Source organism: Condylostylus longicornis, unplaced genomic scaffold (assembly GCF_029603195.1).
Source record: "Condylostylus longicornis isolate FDR11 unplaced genomic scaffold, ASM2960319v2 ptg000084l, whole genome shotgun sequence".
Classification (NCBI taxonomy): Eukaryota; Metazoa; Arthropoda; class Insecta; order Diptera; family Dolichopodidae; genus Condylostylus; species Condylostylus longicornis.
In genome coordinates, this window is record NW_026578052.1 from 347,319 (window position 1) to 372,629 (window position 25,311).

A 25,311-nucleotide genomic window follows, 5' to 3' on the forward strand; every position below is an offset into this window, starting at 1 on the left:
TGTATCTAAACTAAACAAATTAAAGTTTTCTATTTGTTATGAGCTACCACCTTATTTTTTGGTTTGCTTTTTTTGTAATTTACAAATAAACCTACAAGTATAATGTTTGATTTGCAATGAAGAATTTATAGAAATGAAAAAAAGAAATCCCTAACGATGGGTAAAAGTTTTTCTTGTACATTTTCTCAAGGATAATATTCAACATACCGTATAACAGAATGATAATAACTTTATATAGATAAATTAGAAATGCAAATGTTAAGATTCAACATTTCTTTCTTATTTAATTTTTCGTGTTTTTCTCAAAGTACTTTAAGAAAAAATACTTGCTATTTTTAAAAATATTTGCAGTTTGAAAACTAAATACTAAATGTCATAAAAAATTTCAATTGATATTGCAAATGTGTGACCAAACTAGTTATTGCCAAACCAGCAGAGGGTCTCTTCAATCGCAACCACCTCTGCATGAAAGAGAATGCAGAGATTTGACAAACAGAAAAAGTGTTCAACATTCAATTGTTCAGAGTTAACTAATCCACCTACCTTTTCATCAAATTTGAATTCATCCGTGTAAAAATAGGCACCATCTTCTTTTCGTCAGGTTTGTCTCGCTAGGATCGAAGTTGCCTTGAGCTTCGACGGAGTTATGCTTAGCACCTTACATATATCCCCTGCCGAAAATAACTGGTCCTGTCTTTGCAGATTGATAATTAGCTTACAGCCAGCAGCGCAGTCAGAAACGAGGTTTAAAGCTCTCTGCATCAGTTCCAACAGCTAAGAGACCTTCGTACTTAAAAAACATTCCGAAATTCACCCTGTTGAATATTGAATAGACTTCTGCATTTTAACCAATGAGCATTTAACTCTTCGAACCATTTATTTGAAGCATTCTGGTTAGCTACCAATTCGAATTCTATATAACGATGATTAGAAAAGGAATGTTATCGAGATACTTTCCAAATTGTAATCGGATTAGCAAGATTTTTTGAGGCAATGGTTATGTTTATAACCTCTAGTCGATTTTTAGTAATAAAAATGGGTTCTGAGCCTCGTTTGCACGGTGTGATGTTAGTACTCAAAATAAATTCTAGAAGTGACTTTTTCATATTCGTGCCCGAGTTTCCCCAAATCACATGATATGCACCGACAACGCTAGCAACGATTAGGCCTGCAAGGAGAGAGTGAGCCTTCTCCATCATTATCGACTGAAAAATCTCCTCCAAGTCGAAAAGCAGGTATATTGACGCCTACCAAGAGATAATACCATCAGCTTCCAGACTAACTGCAGTCAAATCTTCATTACTGCAAAGAAAATGCAGTAAGAAAAAATAGAAAAGCATTTAAAGTAATTTTAATTATTATGCATGATCTTACCTTTCCGCCGCCGTCGCTATAAAATAGCTTGTATCTGGCATGCTTGACCCGCAAATTTTTCCATCTATTAGGAATTAATTTCAGTTATAAAATTACTGTTCTCGTTAATCCTTATCAGTGTCTTTTTTGGGTCTTCATCCAGGTTCAGGTCCAAAAAGTCTCCCTCCAGATTTAATTCACTATGTCGCATCTCCGCCACTAAAATAAGCTTATTTCATTGTGCTTGAATACTGTCTCTGATCGACTAATTAAATCTTCATTGTATAAAGTAATTCTTTCAATAGTCTTCAGTGACCTGTTCATATGGGAAGTTGGTGAAAAGGCTCAAAATCACGTAAATAAATTTTCCAATTGAATTTAAAACTTCTCTCTGTTTTACCTCCATGCAGTTTAAAATTACAACTAAAAAAAGGATAAATTTGTAAATTAATAGAAAAAAAAGGATATGCTTTCAAAATGCTATCATTCATTACAATATTCGTATATCTTTTTAGAAAAATTAATTTAAAAAAATTTGTCGTTTCGGTATCTAATATCAACATCTTTGTCATAAATTTTAAATAAGAATTATTAATAGTTTTAAATAAATCATTGGAAAAAAAGCGTTTTAGGTTTACGAAAACCAAGATTTTTTCCTTTCCCAAATATTATTTATATAGTACAACAAAAAATGTGTTTATGTACATGAATAATGGATTATGTATTTTAAAAGTTTAGGCTTTTGTGAAAATTAATTAATTTGGTCCCTTTAAAACATAGGAACATTTAGTTCATTCTCCTAATTAATTTTTTCTTACAAAATTTTACTATTAAATTTAAAAATGTGCTTAAAATTAACGTAAATTATTAAAATTTTGTTGGGTTGATTATTAAATTTGATTTGGAATTATGCACGTGTAAATTAACTCTGATTTACTAGTACCCTTCAATATTAATTAGTCTTAAGTATCTCGAAAATTGTCATGATTTATTAAAATAAGAAATCAGGATAATCTTGTTTTCGATAAGAATATTTCGAATCTGACTAATATAAGGTTTATTTTAAGTCTATCCAAAAAACTTTTGTAATAAGATTCTTAGACAGACTTAATATAAAATTAACAGAAACCAAATTTATAGAAGTAAATAAATAAAAATCTTATTTCCCTTCGCTAAAGTCAGCCTTAAAATATAAATTATTACAGAACTCTAGTTTAACAATGATTACTCTTTGAAAGTTTTTTGATGCGAAACGTATTGCGAGCTTGGGTATAAGCCAAATAATATATGTAAGTCTCTTGCGAACTTTTGAAATCGAATTTGAAAGTTAAAGTTTAGTGTTATGTCAAAATTTACTATACAACTTAAGTAGGATGCGATTTTATTTTAAAATTCAATGCGAAAAAGAATAATTCATAGTTCCTATTTAAAAAATTTATAGTGGCTATTCTATTATTTACAGGACTACATAGTATGTTTAAAAAATACTTCTCTATTCCTGAAATATCCCACATATCCAAAGAAAATTGTAAATCCATACACATTTATGCAAGTGATATTAAATTCAAAATACCTTTGTGATATAGCTTATATGACTCTAGAAAAAACGAAACACAATCGAATATAATAGGTTTTAAAAGGTTCAAAGGAATAATTTTATATGTGTTTATGTGCAAAAAAAAAATCGAAAAAAGGACAAAGAAAAATTATAAAAATATCAAGTTAATTGTGTGAATGATTTTATGAGTTGACACCATTATCTTTGCAGCACATACGTATAAATGGGACCAGAAATAGTGTTTCCATTAAATAAAAAATTTTTTCTTCTATAGATTTTGAAAATCTGTTTTATTTTTGGATAATTTGAAAAAATAATAGAAATTTTTACTAAAAATCCATTCTAGATGAGATTATGCTAAAAATAATACCAGTGTCCCATATGAAAAGAAATATTTTCCAAATAATATTTTTGTAGAAATTATAATGGAACAAAAAATTGCCTGTAATTATGTGTAGGTGCTTAAAAAATAAATCAGGTTTATGAAATGAGATTAGATTTGAATTTTGATTTTTATTTGACTGCAATATTGTACTGTATTTGGTTAAAATTGCATGTTTGTGCAATGTTTGAATATAAAGGTAGATTGTAGATTGTAGATTCTAAGGGAACTGAGTGGGGACAGGAGCATCCCCCCAAGCCACCGCAGCCATTTTTGACTTATTGTAGCCACCCCACCCTCCCGTCTATAATATCCCCGTCCCAATCACAAAGCCGGAGATATCCCTAAGGGAGTTGGACAATAGTTCCCGAACACTTAGGGACCCATGTCCAAGACAATTGCGGCGCCGAACAGCCAGTGCCGGACAGTCGCAGAGAATGTGCACGGCGGTCTCATCGCCACCCCCACAAAATCTGCACAGGGGGGAGCCCGACTTCCCCAGCCTGTGCAGGTGGTATTTCACCGGGCAGTGCCCCGTGAAGAAATTCGCAATAGTGCGAACCCGGCTCCTGCTCATCCCCAGCAACTCCGCAGCGAATCCGCCGGAGCACGCCGGAACAAACACCTTCGCATGACGGCACCCTTTCGTGTCCCGCCAGTGACGACTGCATTCCGCCGCGAGTAGGCAGGCAAGCCTGGCCCCCACGGCGGAAGAAGGCAGACCACAGAAAGGCAGCGGCTGCACAAAGGCAGCCCCAGATCCCCTCCGCGCCAACTCATCGGCAACTTCGTTGCCCGCATGGCCACTATGGCCCGGCACCCAAATGAGCATCACTCTGTTTTCCGATGCCAATTCCATAAGTGCAGCAAGGCAGCTCCAGACCAGCTTGGATGTAACCTGAGCTGAACGGAACGCCAGCAGTGCAGCCCTGCTGTCTGAGAACACATAGATGGTGCGGTTTCTATACCCCCTTTCCAAATTGATTCTCAGACAGATCTCTATTGCATGTATTTCGGCCTGGAACACTGTGCAATACGGGTCAAGGGTTGCATATACACGCGTGTCCGGGCGGACACCGTATACGCCCGAGCCCACACCCGACTCCTTTTTGGATCCGTCCGCATACCACACGCTCGAACCCGACCTAAGTACCGGACCACCCCGATCCCACGTCCATCGATCAGGAAACAGAACCTCGTACCTGTGGTCGAAGTTGTACCGCGGCAGACAGGTATCTGACATGGTTATCCTTAGAATCGGATCGCCCTCAATGAAGTCTCTGTGAGTTCTGTGGGCCAACTTTAGCCCTGCCCCGTCCTCGCCAGAGAGAAGTCGATAAGTCACCAGCCGAGCTTCCTTCAATATATGGAGGTGCAGTGGCGGCAATCCGATCATCACCTCCAATGCAGCGGTGGGAGCCGTCCGCATCGCCCCGGTCACTCCCAGGCAGGCCAGCCTCTGTAGCTTTTCCAGCTTGGCCCGCACACCCGCCTGCTGAGCTTTACGGCACCATACAATCGACGCATAGGTGACGATGGGCCTAGCAAGGGCCGTATATAGCCACAGTGCTATTCTGGGACTAATTCCCCAGGTCCCCCCGATGAAGCTCCTACACGTCCACAAGGCCGCCGTAGCTCTCCCGATAACTCTATCGATATGGGTATTCCAAGAGAGACGATCATCCAGGGTTACCCCCAGATACTTCACCTCCCTCGAGTAACTAATACGTTCACCAAACAGAATTGGGCTCGTTAATCTGTCCCTGCTTCTGCGTCTGGTGAAGGCGACCAAAGTGCTCTTGCTTGGATTTATATTTAACTCAACGCCTTTGCACCACCTTTCCACAACACGTAAATTTTGCTGTAGAAGATCAGAAATAGTGCTCTCAAATTTTCCCCGCACGACGAAGGCCACATCGTCAGCGTATCCCCAGACACGCGCCCCGGAGCCCCTGAGAGCAGCTATTAGATCATCCACTACAATGGACCACAGGAGGGGCGAAAGAACCCCGCCCTGCGGACATCCTTTTGCAGCGGAGATGAAGAGTATATCGTCAGCTATGGTGGACTTAATAATCCTATCCTGTAGCATCCGATTGACCCATCTGCTAGTCGTCGCATCAATCCCTCGTTTGTGCAACGACTCACAGATGACATGATATGGGGTGTTGTCAAAAGCTCCCTCTATATCAAGGAAGCAGCCAACTGCTACCTCCCGCACTTCCAGTGAGTTTTCAAGGACCCCCACCAGACTCTGCAGAGCGAGTATAAAGGTAACATGGAACGTAAAAATAATTGAAAACTTAATGGTTTTTATATAGAACCAAGTATAAAAAATTGTAAATCCTAAACAGAGTTATGATAATAACTACGCAAATATAATGAATGTTTTTAGAACAGATGGCAGCGATTCTTGGAAGCGGATGCGTCAACTTGACATTTCATTGCTCCTCTCAGACTTTATTATGCTTTCATTTTTTCAATTTATTTTTACAATTAATTTTATATTTGCAATAAAAGCTCCCCAAATTTTAGCTTTTAACAATTTTTTTTAATAAAAACAATGGTAATCCTTATTTCTTATTAATTTTTATCTAAATTACAAAAAACAAAACAAGAAAAGAAGAAAACAACAAAAGTGTAATAAGAATGTAGAAGAATTAAATATTATTGTTGGAAAATATAGAAAGTGTCCGTAATTATCACAGAGATCATGAACTCTCTTAAGGATAAAAATGTTATCAGATAAATTTTTTGAACAGTCATATATGAACCTATATGTATTTGGAACAATTTATATGATGCAATAAAGATAATAATATCATCCTATATAGATGTGGGTGTGTATATTTTTAATGAGTTCAAAGGAATTCGGAAGAATTAACAAGGATTTTTAGTTTTTATATGTTGTATTTTTTCGGTAGAGATTTTCACATATAACTTTTATTTCATTAATACAAAATAAAGTGGGATTAAAGTTAAGAGACAACAAAAAGGACAATAATAACTGTATACACATCCAAATTTATAGTAATGATTTTTGTTTTATTATAGTAATAAAAAAAATATTTAAACAAAAGATTATTAAAAATATTCGAAAATTAGGTAATAATACCGAATAACGAATAAATGTATTAAGAAGACATGTAGGTCTATTTATTTGTACAAAGTTTCAAAAGTTCAATAAACTGAACACATTTCTTGATTTGTTATTTTTAAATGACGTTCTTCTGTGGAATTCAAAATTTTAAACACAATAAATTTGAATTATAAATCTATACAAATCTAGTAAGGAAACAAATAGTTATATGAATAAAATCTAGAAATTTGGATTTTTTATTGGATTATTTAAAATTATTTATAATAAATTCCAATAAGTAGGAAACTTAGTAATTTAAAAATAGAACAAAATCTGGAAAAAGTTAATATAGTGTTCTAGTGTTCCAATATAGTGCTCCTGATTAAGAATGAACGATAAGCAAGTCTACTTGTTAATTTTTCTTTTTACTAAATAAAAATTTATAATTTTTTGCATGGAAGACATTACATAAGGATATTGACTTTTTCATAAGGATATTGACTTTTTCTCGATAGTTCAAAAACTATATATTCATAATACTTGGTCATTATTATAGAGTTATAGTACCTTAATTCCATTCTGTATATTCGGAAACTGTTTCTAATATGAAATCAAATCAATTCATATCGGGTTCAATTATAAAACTGTAAAAGTATAAAAATTTTTCAGATTTGTCTAATATGAATTTGGAAATGCTAAAAATTCTAATTAAATACTCATTCTTACCTAATGTACTGATACCAATGGTGTAAATTATTTCCTTTCTTTATTTCCTTAAGAAGTATCTTTAAAATACAATTAAAAGAGGTCCTTTAATGGTGCAAAATTTCCAAAAATTTCAATTACAAAAACAAAACATTAAGGCATGCAAACAGCTTTTTAAATAAATATCTAATTTTTGGTGAACCACATTCTTATATCCTTGAGATTTTAGTTTATTTTTCACTAAAAAATTCAAAAAAAAAATTAAAAAGAAAATATTAAAAAAATACAAAAGAAATTTCAGTTTTTGACAAAATTATTTTATTCTGCTTGATAAAAGAAAAAAATCCCACTTATTTTTATAATTCTAATTAAAATTTTGCGCAATTGATATGAATGAAGAGGAAAATAATAAATAAAATCCTTTTGAATACAGTAACTATTTCAATTAAAGGATACTACAGTTCATTACTACGAAAATAACCTTAAGAAAACTGTTAAACATAATTAAAGCGAATTCAGGCTCAATGTTGCTGATTTTAGTTGTAATGATAATTAAGAATTTCGGCTAATACATTAAAAAAATTTATTAAATGGTGTTTTATTTTTTTCATAAAATTTTCCATGATAAACTCTTGAACTATATGCATAATACTTTATAAAATTTAATAAATTACTCTAAAAAGTTTAAAAATATTTTAAATTTTAAACTAAAAGGAAAAAACATTTTTTCAAGTTAATAAGAAAAATGATTTTCCAAAACATGTTACTGGTAATATTACAAATATTTCTGTTCTTTCTGCAATATAATAAATTGTATATTATGTAAATCCTCCTCTTCATTTATCTTCGGAATTCCTTTAAAACTTATTACAATAAATTTCATAAGAAAATTTTTATTAGCTCTCTTATAAACATTCTCTATAAATATTTTATGTACAGTTTTATATCTGAACTTTTTATTAAAATTCCCTATAAATAAAAGAAGTCTTTTTGTAAAAAAAACAATCTTAAATAATTTAAAAACTATTTGTGTAGTGTTTTGAATACGAAAATTATTGTGCATTAATAATATTTTTATTAAAAAATCTCATGAGTTTAAAAAGTTTTACTTTAACAAGAACAGATTTTAAAAGTATTCAACAGCTTTGTAATTTAATTTAATCCAATATAATTAATTGGTTTTACTAGCATTTAATACAAATCATGCCTGTTTCATTCTTAGCAATCAAAAATCACACTGCTATTAATATCAAATTGCAACTTCTAATTAATGGTACCCTTGCCCACACTTGCGTTTTAATAGTTTTATATTAGCATACATTAAGAATCGGATTACATGAAAATTTTATTCTAATATAATCTACAAATAACAAGAAAATTTTCTTTATTCATTTTCTCTTCAAAATCCCATGAAAGGAAATGTATATCAGAAAAATGTTCATACTAATGATCTAAATTTTATTAGAAAATTTGAATAATTTTAATTGCACGAACAGAAATATATTCAAATTATGTTTTTTGTACTAAATGCATTTCATTTATTAAAATATTTATTTAAATTGAATGCTAGAAGCTGAACATTTCTTGCGATAGTTACATAATCAAAAATTTTTTTAAGCATTTATGCAATATAAAAGAATTTGATATTCATGCAGTCGTGCACGTAGATTATTTAATTACCTATGTACCAACTTTTGCACGTTTTTCATTTTTTTATACAAAAAGAATCTGATATACCTACATACATACATACGAACATAATTTGCTTAAAACTTATGTTCTTATATAAATTAGAGTTTCTTAAGTTGCAGTTTAAAAGTTTTTCTTTTGGCGAAAATGTACTTACAAAGTTTTTAATGAAATTTATATACTATAACAAAAAAAAAAAAAAAAATTGTTATAATATTATAAATAATGGAGTTTATGTTCGCGAAAAAATGAAAAAAATTTTAACTGAGTGGAAACAAAATTTTCCTCTAACTTCTTGAATTTAACATTAAATCTTATTGGCAACTTAACAATGCTTAATGTATTTAGTATAAGATTTAAGCATAATAAAATAAAATTCCAATGCCATTTCTAAAATTTATGAACTTAAATGTTTCATTCATGCATTTAGGTATTAAGAACACTTTCACAAGTTATAGTACCAAACGACTTACTTACTTTGGTAAAAAATTTTGTCGTTTATATATTATAGACCGCAACGTTAAGAAACCGCTAACTCCGGTTTCTCCTGCAATATACTAAACTACTGCATGAAAATCTGCATATGAATATACTAAAATGCAGTGTTTTTTATACCTATATCCTTTCCACATAAAGTAGACCTAATCTCCTTCTAGCTGAGACACTCCCATTCAATTGCATTTTCGTTTAATATTGTTGCTCTTAGCAAACAATTTCCACATACTTTTTATTTTTGAGTACATCGAGCCAGTTTAAACTAAAAATTAAAATAATATATTACTTCTTAATATAGTGGAATATTTTAATTATCAGCAAAATTTTAATATTAATACAAGAAAAATTTTTCTCTCTAATTATTTTTTTAAGTAAACAATATTTTAATTAGAATTTTAGGTACTCTCAACTTTTGAAATAAAATAAATATAATTAGAAAAGTTTTTATTTCACAAAATTAATATTTAATCAGTTTTAATAAAGTAAAAAATTTTAAGTTTCCCTTTTCACACTATTAAATTATACAAAAAATATAATTAAAAAATTATATCGAATAGAAAATTTTAGGACGTATATCCAAAAAAAATAATGTGATACAAAAATAATTTAATCTGACATTTTGCAATTAATTTAAAATATTTTGTAATTTTTTAGGATTAAAACTTTCATTATTAATAAAAAAAAAATTAATTTTCTCAAAACCGAAAATTTCGATAATTTATTGAAAATGAGACTCTTTTCACGGTCCTCATATTCTTTAAATTATTTATGAATAATGAAATAAAGTAATAAATTAATAAAATTTAAGATAATTTTTATAAAATGATTTTGCCTACTCGTATACATTTTTAGCAGATTTCCAAGAAAATTGAAAAGAAGTGCGTTTTTCATTTATCAATTCATTTGCCTGCTCGTGCTTCCGTTTCTCTGCCTATTTGCCTTCTTACAAAACAGATAGAAAATACTTCGTCTTTTGTTTGAAGCAAAGATAAAAATCTTAATATGATAAAATAGCTGTAGTTAATAATTTCATTAAACAAGCTTCTTCTTCCTAAATCGGTAGAAATTTGCATTTTCGACAATTTTTTGGTATGTATTAATAAATGGTTTATTTCAATAAAACAAAAATTTTTTCCTCGAATCGGACTCGAACAAGTGGCCTACCGCTTTCTAGGCGGACACTCTACCAACTCAGCTGCAGGAGTATGAAAAAATTATCGGCAAATCGTTCTTGATATTTCTTTATTCAGTAATCAACAGGATTACCAAGTATTGTTCTATAGTTGTATATATATAGGAGTTTCCATTATTTATTCTCATAAAAAATTAATAATATAAAAATAAACAACTTCACGTTGTGTTGTTAATTTGTAAAACTTTCGTCCTTTTGTATTATTACTGACAAAAATTGGGTTTCCAATCTCAAATATTGTAACTAACTGTCCAATTTAATCATTAAATGAAGAATTTTTTTTGTTATCTTCTTATAAGTATGCAATGTGAGAGCATAATAATATGAGCATAATTTTAAACTATCAAACTTATTTATTCTTTATAGAAAACATGCTGCACATTCCTCATACTATAGCTTACAGCCGAATTGGATTGTTTTTTCTTTCTTTTACATTTAATTTTGTTTTATCCTTGAAGAAATCTTAATTAATGATAACGTTCTTGTTTGCCAATTTTATTCAATCTTACATGAATGGTCCGAAACATTATTTTACTGTCCGAAATATTATTTAAAGATGCTTTGGTTAGAAAATTTTCAACAAATTATTCTCATTTTTTAACGTCTAAATTAAACTAGTAATACTCGTATATATGAGCCCCAATATTAATCTTTATCGTTTGTTTAAAACTTTTTGTTTTAAATTGATCCATTCTCAAAAAAAAAAACAAAAAAAAAATGTTTAACATTAATAATTTTAAATGAGAAACCATTTTTAATTGAAATTTGAAGAAGAAAAATTTTATGATCTATTTAAAAGAAAACTTTGTAAAAAAGTTCGTTTAGTTTTATAGAATTTTTGGGACAATTTCCTTCCTTTTTTTTTGAATATTTAATTCTGAAAAACTGTGTAATTCTGAAAACAATTTATCGCAATAGAATATATTATATGTGACGTCAGAACAGTCGTCAAATATCACTGTAATATTTGACGAAACTTTTGAATAATATCAATGTATTGCAGAATATCAAAATAAAGGTTTGACAAATTGAATTTGGATGTGTTTACACGCTTTCTATTAAATGCAAACTACAAAATCATAGCGTTTTTATTTCCTGACATATTGTATTTGAATCAAAATCATATACAATCACCTGCTGAGCCCAAATCTGCACATTTTACCTTATTTTATTACTAATGCAGAATGAGTTCGCAAAAGGTGCACCCTCAAAACTATATTCAATTGCTAACTATTTAATGACGAAATTCGAATATTCTTTTCAACAACATTTTTTTCGTACGAATTGCCCAGTTATTTCATATTGCCTCTCGGCCCCTCACCTACTCCCCCCAGCTCCAACACTTTATGAGCATTTTATCATTTTTTTCTTTTTATTTTTATGTATTATACTTGTTTTATTTTTGGAAAAGAAACAAATTGAGAACACGCTGTTCTAAAAAAAGGAAATTGTTTTACATGTTATTTAACAATGAACCACAAATACTACACATCTGTGCTACTAAAACATCTTCAAATGTATGCATACATTTTTAAAAATATGTTAAAAAGAGATGAAATAATATAAAGAGGGAAAAAAAGTTACTAAATAACAGAAACGTTGAAAAACAAAAAACAAAACAATGAAAAAGCGCAAACCAAAACCGAATATTAAAAACTTTTTATCCACAAAAAAAAAAAAAAACAAAATAAAAAAATATGAAAAAAGAAAAGAAACCTTGTGTTGCTGTTCTTGTTTTATGTGTTATGTTGCCAAAATAGGTCCTAGCTGGTTAATAATGTTGATGTTTCTATACACGAAAGTATGTTTTAGGCCTCATTTTTTAGTCATTAGTAAGTTGTTTGTACGTAGTTGGGTTATTTTTGTATGTTTTGCCTTTTGGTTTGTTCTTTTTTTTTTGTATTGTTGGTTACCATTTTACTAAGTTTAGCATTTATATATTGGCAACATCAGCCACAACATTTCTCTGTTTTTTTTTTTTTGTTTCTTATGTTGATTTTCTGCTACTTTTTAATATTTTCATTATAATTCGTCATTACTCTTTAGAGGACGTTAGGGTCATGATGAACGATTCATGATGATCATATTATTATATATTGTTGAATCGTTAAGAAAATTTTCTAGTGTAAAGAGACGAAAATGTTACTTAGTATCAAAAAATTGTAGATTACAGTAAAACCGCGAATAATTGTCCAAATTTTAATGAAGAGAACTTAGGTAATTCAATAGATACATGTAATTATAAGAACTATGAGTTGTTTGATCAGAAACATTTAACTTTTTTGTAAACCTTAATAGTGGTCTATTCGAAAAATGAATTGTTCGGTATAGTTTGACACAATAAAATTACGATCAGTACGGAATTAGTTTCGTATTTCAAAAATTTTGCAATATATTCTTTTCAGTTATGTTAGGGGGTTTACTCTTGTTTAAATTGGATTAGTATAGTGTCAAACTGTATTAAACTTGCTCGGTCGGAGTTTTTGCTTTTCGCAATCTGACGCAAAGCGATATTGACCAAAGTACTTTGGGCACGCAAAACCCTCTATTATTATAGTGTTTATCAGCCTTTTTAACCCAGATTTCACTGTTTTTTTTTTAAATTTCAAGGATAGAAAGCTATTTTAAATGAAACTACAAAAAACAAAAATCATATTATAAAGATTAAAAAATATTTCCTTAATTTTCTTTTTTGTTTTTTGCTCTTGTTTGTTTGCCTTTTTTTGGGGTCAATTTTTATCAAAAAATATGTTGTGAAAACTTCTAAAAAAGTATTAGAAAACAGTAATTTTCTCTGCTTTTTGATTTTACTCTTTCTTCCCTTTCAGTGTTATTACACGCAGAGGATAGTAACGATTATTATAATCATCAGATGCGGGAGAGATAACGAAGAGAAAGTAAGAAAGAGAGCGAGAGAAAAGGAAGAGAAGGGAGATTAACAACATAGTCATTTATGAATTTTAATGAGTTTAGAAATTTAATTTTGCTTGTTTGTTTTTTCTTTTCTTTATACATAAAATCAAATGAGTTAATTTTAAAAATTGAACGTTTCCACTTCTGCAAAGATATTAACTTTAATATGAATTTGGTATTAAAAATTATGAAAGTTTCTTTATTGACCTTTAAAAAAAGATACATTTTTTTAATTATAATGAAATATCAAATTAAAAGGATTAATAATATTAAATTGCTTTAATATTTAACTAAGTATGTTGAATAATTTCACAAAGAATCAAATTTGAAAGTTACATAAAATACAAAGTTATAGAAAATATGAATTTTTTTTAACATTCGAGGCCATCATCATATTGTATTAAATTTCATTACAACTCGAATACTTTTTAAAAAAAAATTTATATATTTTTTAGTTTAAATAATTTTTTATGTTCTTTTGAAATGTACCACTTTAACCGAGTATAGGGTGAATTTTTAATTTTATTATGATAAAGTTTAGAAACCATTAAAAAGCTTACTAATACATTCCAAACATACAGTTCCTCATTCCATTGTCTACATTTAGGACTTGTCAGAAATTTCTGTGGAGAATTAGGCTTGCCCGCAGGATCGACGCCTTAATTACAGGAAAGAGGTTAATAAGGATTTATTATGACATAGGGTTCGGTTAACATTTGGACAAAGGAACGTAAGGCAGCTTTTTCATTAAACTAAAAAAACCTCTGAATAGAAGAGTTTTATATGACTCCTTAACGAGCTTTCTGCAAGAACGTACATCTGGATTTTCAAGGGTCATTCTAGTAATACAGGTAAAAAAACTCCGATGATTCCTACATAGACAGAGGGGAAGAACCTATGATGCTGCTTTTTCGCATCGACTTTCAAGAATGTGAACAACTATGTGACGACTTTCCAAATCAGGAGGGAAACTAACGATTGCTAAAGAGTGGACTTTATGGCGAAAAGAAATGACAGAAGTCTTTAAGAAACAAATTTTGAGTTGCTTGATGTCGAAAGTTAAATGGGCTTTATTTTCTATGTTCAATTCTGCTTCTGTATAGTATATAGCATGTTTGTATGTACATATGTATATTTATGAAACTTTATCAATATATGTGTAAACAAATATTGTTAAATTTGCATTAAAATCAATATTTTCACACCATAATTATATGAAACAGAAAAATGCATAATTTTTTTTTTATTAAATTTTACGTTAATAAATCAGTGCAACTCGGTACAACGAGAAAAGTAGATTGAGACAATAAAATAGAAAGAGAAAAAAACTTGTTACAAATTAAAAAAACAAAAAATGTTACCAACTTTTAATAATAATTTTTGTTGACTTCCTTTCTCGGTTAAATTTTTAATAAGATTATGTGAGAAAAATGTTCCTACATAATACTTTTATAATACACATAACCAAAATAAAAAAAAATCTGATGTGGTCAACACATAGCCGACAACAATGGTTATTGTCTAGTTTAATGAAAATGGTGCAAAAGATTATGAAAATGCGCTTTAAACACTTCTTTATAATTTGAAGTAAACTAGTAAGCTTTTAGTTAACATTCCACGAAAAATGTAAATTTTGACTCTTGGTTGAGTTTCGCTTCATACCATTCGAATTCCTTGAAAAGTTCACCAGTTAGTTTCGATAACATTCAGAAATATCACTCAAATATTAAATTTCGATTTCCGAGGCCAGATCAGTTCTAAAAGTCTGAACACGTGCACACACAAACACTCTAAAAATGGTTTATTTACGTTTCCCTTATTCCGCAAAAAGTTTATTGAAGGAAAAACGCCTTCCACTTGACATCCGAAATTTGATGCTATCACAGAAACTTCCTTTTTGTATTCAATACGGTCGATAAATGCATGCGAGAGAGAGAGAGAGAGATATCACAAAGAAAGTAAAAAATTCTTTTTTTATTTCTTAAATTCTTGTTAACCGAGTTATTTTTGTGCATACTTTAAACTGAAAAATCTTCTCTCATATACATTGTACCCACATGCATAACCACATACAAATTATACTCATACATGCAATATTATAATGGAGAATAAAATATGAAGAAAAAACTCAAAACGAAAAAAATAAAAATTAAAGATGCAAAACTTATGTTAAAACCAAAAATTAGCTTACTTTGAACGGTAATTTCTTTTAGATTTTCTTGATGAGATCCTCTTTAAACTTGTGTAAGTTTTATTTTCTTACCATATAATATGGTTTATTTTTTTTTATTTAACAAGAAATCCTTGTTAAAAATATTATGTTTTCTTTCTACTTTTGGTGTACAGTTATTTTAGTATACTTATGTTCTTCTTAGGAACGTGTACTTTCTAAAAATATTGTTGCTCTTTTATATTGTTGCTGCTGTTGCTATTTTGTTGCTCTGTTCCTTTTACTTTGTTAAATTTTTTGGATAATAATTTGATCTTAAAGCCAAGGTTAAGAAAAAGAAAAATTAGAGCTCTTAAAGAAGTGAAAAAAAAGAACATTAAAAAATTTTTAACTTGTTTATATGCCAGAAGTGTTTTTTGCTTTCTTGAGATTTTTTGTTGTTTTTGTCATTTAAAATGAAAAATAAGAAAGAAGGAATTCAAAACCAAAAATACAAAAGAAAAGAAACTTATTCTGAAGTTCTACAGAATTTTCACCTTCTACAATTTTGTGTTTTTTTTTTTTTTTGTTACATTTTTAACAATCTTTTATATTGGGTATTGTGTTTTCTTGCGCGGGTGAAACATGCTCTTAAAAAATCATAATTCAATTTTTGGATTTCTCAAAAAAAGAAATTGAAAATTCTGATTTTATTTTGACGCAATTATAACCAAATAACTTGCTTACTCTTTTAATTGTATTATTTTTAATTTCAGTAATTTTCAGTAATTTATATTGCGGCGGGAAAATTTTTGGTAAAAAGTATAACTTCATTTTTGTAAAATTATCTTGTACTAAATTTTGTTTGTAACAAGAAAATAAAAGGCACCTACCTCTGTTTGCAAAAATTAAATTTTAAAAAGAAAGTGTAATCAGGGCGACTAATCCAGCCAACTCATTTGTTTAGCCGCACTTTCCAAAGATGTAACTGGATTTAAACACGAAAAAAGGAAAAAAAATTGATAAGATTTCTGACAAGAAGCTCATGTTTAACCTTTGCTTTAATCACTTTACTTAAATTATCGACAATTGGTCTTTTAGGCTTTTCAATAAAATTCTTTCTGGTGATTGTCCTCATTATCTTGATAACAAAATTAATTTCTTCTTTATGGAATAGTTTTCCTATACCCATCAGGAGAAAAAATGATATTCAGAACCATGGCAAGTTTTGAATTCAATTAAAGTTTCATTCAAATATTTTTCTTGACCGTCCTATCCTAAAATACAAAACATTTCGTTACCAGATTATCACAATTGAAAATAATTAACTTTAGTTATTATCATATTCTATCATTCAGCCAAAATTGCTAGTAAATGCTAATAAATTTTTTAATATAAAATTATGAAATAAAATTTAATTAAAATCCTTTTCGTAAAATTATAATAACATTGCATAATGTTTGCTTTCTATTTTTTAATTTTGAAGATAAAATTGTCATAATGTGTTCATTATTAATATTATTATTTGTCCGCTAACAATATATTAAGAATCATAAAATTGCAATTAAATAAAGGACGAATTTTATATTTTATTTCATTCATTAAAAATTGTTTAAAGCAATGTTAAATTTAATAACTTTTTTTGTATAATAAAAGAAAAATAAATTAGAATTTATTGTGTTATTATGGAATTCCCGTACGAATAGGAAGGGTATAGTTATTCGAAGAAAATTACCATAAGAGCTGACATAATTTTGATAACTTTTTTTAAATAATGGCCACGTTAAGTGCTAAGCAAAACGAATGCGTCAAGAACATGTTCAAACTTATCAAAGAAGTAAGTTTTTGACATATTATATATGTAAGTTACGAATTTTGTGTCAAAATTCGTTTAAAAAAAAATAATTTTATTTCGATTTTAAAATTACTTTTATAATACGTTTTATTTCTTTAAGATTACTTTTACAATACGTTTTATTTCACAACACTAGGTTAAAATTTAATATAACTTTACAATTAAATTTTAAGACTATTCTAAGACTTTAATGCTTAGTTCAATTAATGTCTAAGACTATCTAAGACTAAATTCTTAATCTAAATGTTACCTAATTTATAGTATAAAATTTGCTTATTTAGCAAATTTAATTTTATGTTATTTTCCTAACTAAAAATTTCTCACAGTACAGCGTAGACATGTCGTCAGCACTTTTTGTGGGAACATATTTTTGCGTTAAGAAATTCTCATGCTGAAATATGATGTTTGCTGGAAACGTATTTGAACATGTTTTAATATTAATATTCAGCGTAGAAGAATTCTCACGATGAAATATGTCTGATGAAACATGTTTGAACTTGTTTTAACATGCCCGCTATTTGATCCCTCGTTAACTCTTCCCCCTCTAAAGATCTACGTCCCGTAGATCAACGTTGAGTTTGGTAAGATTAGTAGCTAAGTCCTTAGGGGTGATCTCTGCTACGAATGTCCTTTCTGTTTGTGTCTTTTTCTTCTTGAAAATTATTATCGCTATTATAATTAGAACTACCGCAATGGTGATAACTGAGTTGATTGATGTTGTGATATTGTTTGACGTGGCTAGTTGCTGCACCTTTCTTATATTGTTCTGTTGTAAATCATGAAGATACTCCAAATTGAGTTTCCTATTTGCCTGGGTTAGATTTGTTTGAAGGAACGCTGGTAGTACCTCTGGAGATCTTACTTCGTTGTTGGTGAACGTAAGTCCCTTAATGCGTATAGTATCGTTGGAATATTGTAGGAGAAAACTTCCTGAGAGCTTCCTTGCAGTAGAGGTGGTTATAACATCTCCATGGAAATTGGATAAGAAGATCATATTCTTGGTAATTTCCTCTATCATTTCTTTCCCATTGTATTGAAAATCACATCTTGCATTAAATCCCCTGATGAGTTGCGTTACGCAATGTCCGGGTTGCAACGCTGTCAGTCTGTTTTTCTTGCAAATGGTAACATCATTAAAGTTTTCACACTTGCCCATTACGCCATAGATTTCCTCGTTAACGAGCAGTTCTTCGTACTCTAGATATACCTGACTCTCGTTTCTAATAGTTGGTTTGATCAAAATATGGTCGTATAAACGCTCGTCTGCTTTTGGTAGTGAAATTACGTAAAGGATTGTAAGACCATTAGTTATTACTTTTGGTTCAGCGTATTCGATTGCTTCAATGTCGTTAGAATATGGTAGAGTGTTAACCTCCTTCAGTATGTTAAGAATTTCATCACTACTCAGCAAGTTTGTATTGACGATTTTTTGCTTCGCGAGTTCAATTGCAAGGATGATTTCGTTAATAGCTTCCTTGATGATTACAAGCTTGTTAAATACCATCTGTTCGAATCTATGATCATTGGTATTGCCCAGTTGTTTTAGTATCTTATTGTACCGTTCCATGAGTTTGTTTGTCACTGACATTATTTCACTGTTTATTCTGTACTGTTGGTTGCTATTATAGGTCAGCTGATTCTGGTTTTGGAGTATAGTTTCCCAGTCAGTGGCGTCTGGTGTGCCTGCTAACCATTTCCAGGCTGTTCCAATCCAATTGATGGATCTCCGAGATCTTTTAGTTCCTCGAATTCTGGCTATAGATTCCATTATCTGGTCAACTTGATATTGCAGCTGTGGCTTGATGGTGCTAGAATCATTGACGTTATTCACCAATGGTATTAATTCTCGCAATATTTCATCGTAATTTTTGAGGTTTATTGTGTGGATCAGGTTAAAACTTCCATTTAGTATGCGGGCTTCTCCCAATTTAAGTGTGGCTATTGTGTCTGTAACCTCGAAAATTTTGAGTGAGGCTGCCGTCATATAACATCTGAAATAAAAAAGGTTTTAGTTAGGGGTGTTTTTGATGTGGGATTTATGAATCCGTTTTCCCGATATTGTAGTGATGGTAGCTTTGTTGTTTTTCAACACTGTTTCTTTTCTGTATATAGGTTTATGCTTAGATTTTATCTGTTTATCTTTTACATAGATCATTTGACCCTTTTTGTAGTCAGTGGGTTCATTTCTTTTTTTGTTCTCCCGATTGAGCTTTATTTGCTGCGAGCGTTGGATTTGCTGCGTAAGATCGCTATGTATTTTTTCTCTGATATTGAGTAAATTCTGATAGTTGACGCGAGAAGTTCTTCCGTAGAATATATCGGCAGGTTTCTTCTTTGTTACTGAGTGGTATGTGTTGTTGTATCGATCTACTGCAATTGTAATTAGCTCCTTATGTGACAGTTGGGGATGCTCTTTTCGTAGACACCTAATGATTTCCAAAATCGTTGAGTGAGCTCTTTCAATAGTTCCATTTACTTCACTCTTCTGAGATGGAGTATTGTACATTTTTATTCCTAGTGCCTTGATGTAAGTTGACACAATAGGACTGATTATTCCGCCTTCATTATCTGTGACAATTATTTCCGGTACGGTGAAATAATGAAGTACCTTTGTGAGTTTGTCTCTGAGATGTAATGCTGATTTATCTTTAATTCCAAAGAATTTGACAAACTTGGAGAATTTGTCTATACAAGTGATATACTTTTCACCCTGTATTTCCATTATGTCTAAATGAAGTATCTGCGTAGGATACTCAGGAATGGGCGTGGGTTGAAGCTGTGGGCGGAGTGGATGTCTATCATATTTATTACAGTTGCATATTTCACACACCTTGATATACTCCCTGATGAGTCTGTTCATGGAAGGGAAGTAATATTTTTCCATTATCTGTTCCCGGTTTTCTACAGAACTCCTATGTGCTCTTTTGTGTTCTTTTTCAATTATGTTGAGCTGTCTTTCTTCGTTCGCGACATCTTCTACCATTCTTTGTGTAATTCTAATCTTAAAATTACTGAAGCATTCCTTGTAAATTTCATTAAGCATACTTAGATATTCTTCGGGTATCTTGATCCCATTAATAATGGTAGGATTGAGCCTTTGTTTCAGCGCAGTTATGAGTTCCTGGCGTGTTATGTTTGGCATTCCAATGGTGAATCTTCGATATCCTGGATGAGGTTCCTCATAGGCTGTGATATCTTTGCTGCGTTTGATGATTATTTGAGTTTTAAAGACGTTAATCGGAGCTTCGCAATGTGGAATAAGATCACTACTGTCTTCGTCACAACTATGGGCTGTCTCTGTGGAGCTAGTTGATAGTGAATTGATTTCAGTCGGCAGCCTTGATAGAGCGTCGGCCACTACATTGGTCTTACCAGGCCGGTAGACTAGCTCGTGATTATATTCTTCAATTCGAGCTTTCCATCTTTTGAGCTTCGCATTGTAATTGCGGTTGCCTAGAGCAAATGTGAGAGGCTGATGGTCTGTCAGTATTTTGATTTTTCTTGCCCCATACAGATAGTTGCGCAGGTTATCAAGTGCCCATACGATGGCTAGCATCTCCTTCTCATTAGTAGCGTAGCCTTCTTCTGTCTTGTTTAACGATCTAGAGATGTACGTAATAGGCCTATCCTTTCCTATCTCGCCTTGAGATAAGACAGCACCAATCGCTTGATTCGACGCATCTGTGGTCAGTATAAATGTGCTCTCGAAATCCGGAAAGATGAGAACTTCAGATGACATTAGTAGCTTTTTCAAATTATCAAATGCTTTTAGTTCTGCTTGGTTTAGTTTTACTATCACCCGTTTGGACTGATTGGCTTTTATTTGCGCATTGTTACCTCTTGTCAAGTTCGTTAGAGGTTTTGCAATTTTGGCAAAATCTTTGATGAATCGCCTGTAGTAAGATGTTAGTCCTAGGAATGACTTGAGTTCTTTAAGATTTGTTGGTGGTTTAATTTGTCTGATGGCTTCGACCTTTTTGGGATCCGGTTTTATTCCTTCGTGAGTAATCAGGTGTCCCAAAAATTCCACTTCTGTCTTGAAAAAATGGGTTTTTTCCAGGTTAACCCTTAGATTTGCCTTTTCCAATGTAGAGAACACTTCCTCGATATTTGTTAGATGTTGTTCTTCGGTTTCTCCAAAAATGATGACATCGTCTATATAGACGTAGCAGCGCTTTCCTATGTGTTGCTTTAGCACGTCGTCTATCATTCGCTGGAATATGGCCGGTGCATTCCTCAAGCCAAAGGGTAGTCGAGTAAACTCGTACTTCCCATTCATAGTGGAGAATGCTGTTTTGGGTATATCTTTTTCCGACATTTTGATTTGGTGGAACCCGGATGTGAGGTCAATAGTTGTAAAAAACCTAGCTTTTCCCAAACTTGAAAGCGTGTTGGTGATGTCGGGAATCGGGTACGTGTCTGGAATGGTTACAGCATTTAATCTTTTGAAGTCGATCACCATTCGGTATTTCTTAGTTCCTGAGGCATCTGGTTTCTTGGAAACTATCCAAATTGGAGAGTTGTAAGGACTCTTTGATGGTCGGATGATACCATCTTTTAGTAAATTCCCTATTTGCTCTTCGACCTCTCCTCTCATGTTGCTGGGATACGGGTATTGTTTGGTGTAAATTGGTTCTTCATTCGATGTTTTGATCTCTGCCCTTACTTCCGTGTCTATAATTTCGCTATCATTAATTGGCCCAAAAATCTTGCTATACTTGCTGATAATTTCTGAGATTCGTCCCTTTAGTTCTTCAGACAAATGGTCTGCCTTGATTTCAATGTTATTGACTTGAACTGATGTTTTTTCCTTAAGAGGTATAGCAATACCAGGTTTTATCGTAATTAGGTTGTTCTTTCTGTCTATGACGGCTTCCAAGGCTTTCAATGTATCGTCGCCCAAAATACCGTCGAACGATTTTAATCCTGGCAGGACGAAAAATTCCAAGGTACTATTATTACCGATGCATTTGAAGAATTTGGCGTTCATTTTTTCTGTAATTTGAACATCACCTCCCGCAGAACGAATTTTAAATGGTTTGTTGGTTGGTTTTGTGTCGACAGCAAGCTCGGGTCTGATGAAGTTTTTATTGGCTCCCGTATCAACTAGGAACTTTAGGATATCATTGTTCCTGGTATGGTACTCTAGGTAAGGAACGCTAGAGAGGCTCCGCTCGTAAAATTTATCTCTTGCGGATCATCTTCTTTTTCTTCATCAAATTCATATTCCTGATATTCATCTACTTCTGGTGTTTCTTGATTAGAATCGTCATTTTCTTCCTGCTCCAGGTTGAATAGCCGTTGCTTGGATTCAGGCTCGTTGTTTCTTGGCCGGTTTATATAGTTGACTCTCTTGCTATGTAGCGATGGATCAACATCCATCGGTGTAGGTGGTTTCGGATATGTTGGTCTTGGAGGTGCGTAGCGATTATTTTGTTGGTAATTTTGTTGTTGGGGTTGGTTACCACCTATTGGGTGACGTTGTGGGAAACTTTGCTGATACGGATTACGTAAACCATCTTGGTATGGTCTGAACGGCATAGGGATTCTTGGTTTGCTGCTTATGTTATTGATAGGTACCGAAACTCGATTATTGTTATTTTTTTGGTGCACTGTTATGTTCCTAAGATTTAAATTCTGCATCTCCAGGCAAAACGCATACGCCTCTGGCAGTGTTTGAGGCCTCTGAATCATTAACATTTTTGCTAATTCACCATTTAAACCTCGTATAAAGACGTCCAATGTTTTATTTCTGTATGTCTCGACAAGCACAGCAATTGTTTCAGCATTGTAGGTTTCCGTTTTTAATTTATTCACGATGAGTGAAAATTGATGATTGACGGTAGCGTAAAATGAATCTATGCTAGAGTTGCCTTGTTTAAGCATGAACAGTTGGTGCTCGAGGGTACGCACATCTCTTTTATCGGCGTAATGCATCGACAAGCATTCCTTGATTGTTAACCAGTCTTCGTCATAGATGTTATACGATATCAAGGCCAGATCAGCCTTGCCTCTGATTTTCTGCCTGATGCTTTGTAAAATAGTCCGGTATATGGGTCTTTCTTTAACGATTTCATAATCTTTTAGTATGCTTTCTACGGCGTGCACCCAAGAGATATATTGTACTGGATCACCATCGAAATATTGGAGCTCCTTCACTCTGTCTGGGAGTCTGCTTATTTCTTTGAGTTCGTCAACGGTTTTTGGCGTTGCTAGAATTTGTTGGCTTTGTGTTTGATTACCACTAGATCCAGAAAATTCTAAATGTTGAATCCGTTGCTCCAGCCTTTTCATAAAACCTTCTTGCTCTTGTGTTAAGTCACTACCCGTTGCAGAATGTTCCAGATTTACGATACGTTGTTCTAAACTTTTGATTTGTTCTATTTGCCGGTTCACTATTCCCGTTAAATTATTGATTGCTGTGGTTAGAGCTTCCATTTTATACTCTTATATTTTTTATTTTTAAGCCTTTGAATTTGTAAAAATTTTTTTATTGAACAATAGTTCGATTTTGATTATTCGTATCAACTCTCGTTCTCCAGTAATAGGGTTTCTATGTTTTACGTGTATTGGTGGTATTGCTACCTTTACTTTTTTCGTTTATTAGTTTTCGTTTTAAATTTTAGTAGTCAAATTAATTTTGATTTCTTAATTTATTTAATTCACCGTTATTTATATTAATTTAATTTTAGTTTAATTTTTGGTTAAGTTTTTTTTAATTTAATTTAAATTTTTTTTTTTTTTTACTTTTATTTAAGTTTTTAATTTTTAATTATTAAGTTTATTTCAATTTTTTATTGGTTTTTATATTTAATTAATTTTTATTTAAATTAGAATTGTTAATCGTTTTTCTTTTAAATTGTTTAATTTTCCTTTTTTTTAAAAAAAATTTTCTTACTTTAGTATTATGAGGACTATTAAAGCGCGGGTTCGCATGTCCTATTGTTCCCGTGTTACTGAAGGTTACTTCAGGAGTCTCAGATGATTGTGTTGTGCTTTGTTCGCAGGTCGCAGATTTCTACTGGAGGCACCGTATTGTTCCTTTTTGGCTGTTAGTGTTCGAGATTTACTATCGGCCTACTGCGGTACGAGTTACGCTCACTTATGACGGGTTATTTAACCTTGTCTTCACTTGTAGAACCTTATTGTTACGACCGGTCCCTGCTCGGGCGCCAGTTACGAATTTTGTGTCAAAATTCGTTTAAAAAAAAATAATTTTATTTCGATTTTAAAATTACTTTTATAATACGTTTTATTTCTTTAAGATTACTTTTACAATACGTTTTATTTCACAACACTAGGTTAAAATTTAATATAACTTTACAATTAAATTTTAAGACTATTCTAAGACTTTAATGCTTAGTTCAATTAATGTCTAAGACTATCTAAGACTAAATTCTTAATCTAAATGTTACCTAATTTATAGTATAAAATTTGCTTATTTAGCAAATTTAATTTTATGTTATTTTCCTAACTAAAAATTTCTCACAGTACAGCGTAGACATGTCGTCAGCACTTTTTGTGGGAACATATTTTTGCGTTAAGAAATTCTCATGCTGAAATATGATGTTTGCTGGAAACGTATTTGAACATGTTTTAATATTAATATTCAGCGTAGAAGAATTCTCACGATGAAATATGTCTGATGAAACATGTTTGAACTTGTTTTAACATGCCCGCTATTTGATCCCTCGTTAACTTGTATATGTAATTTTGTTATACTGACTAAAATAGACATGTCCACATTGTTTAAAATTTTAGATCAGCTTAACTGTCAGGTAAAATATATTTCAGTATATTTAACGTGCCTTAATCCTTCATATAAAATGACAATTAAAAACTTAATAAAACTTATCTACTCTTCTGACGCGTTCATTTTTTATTGAAGTTTTCATTTTTTTCCGTACTGCCTGTATTGAATTTGTTAAAAAATGGATTTAA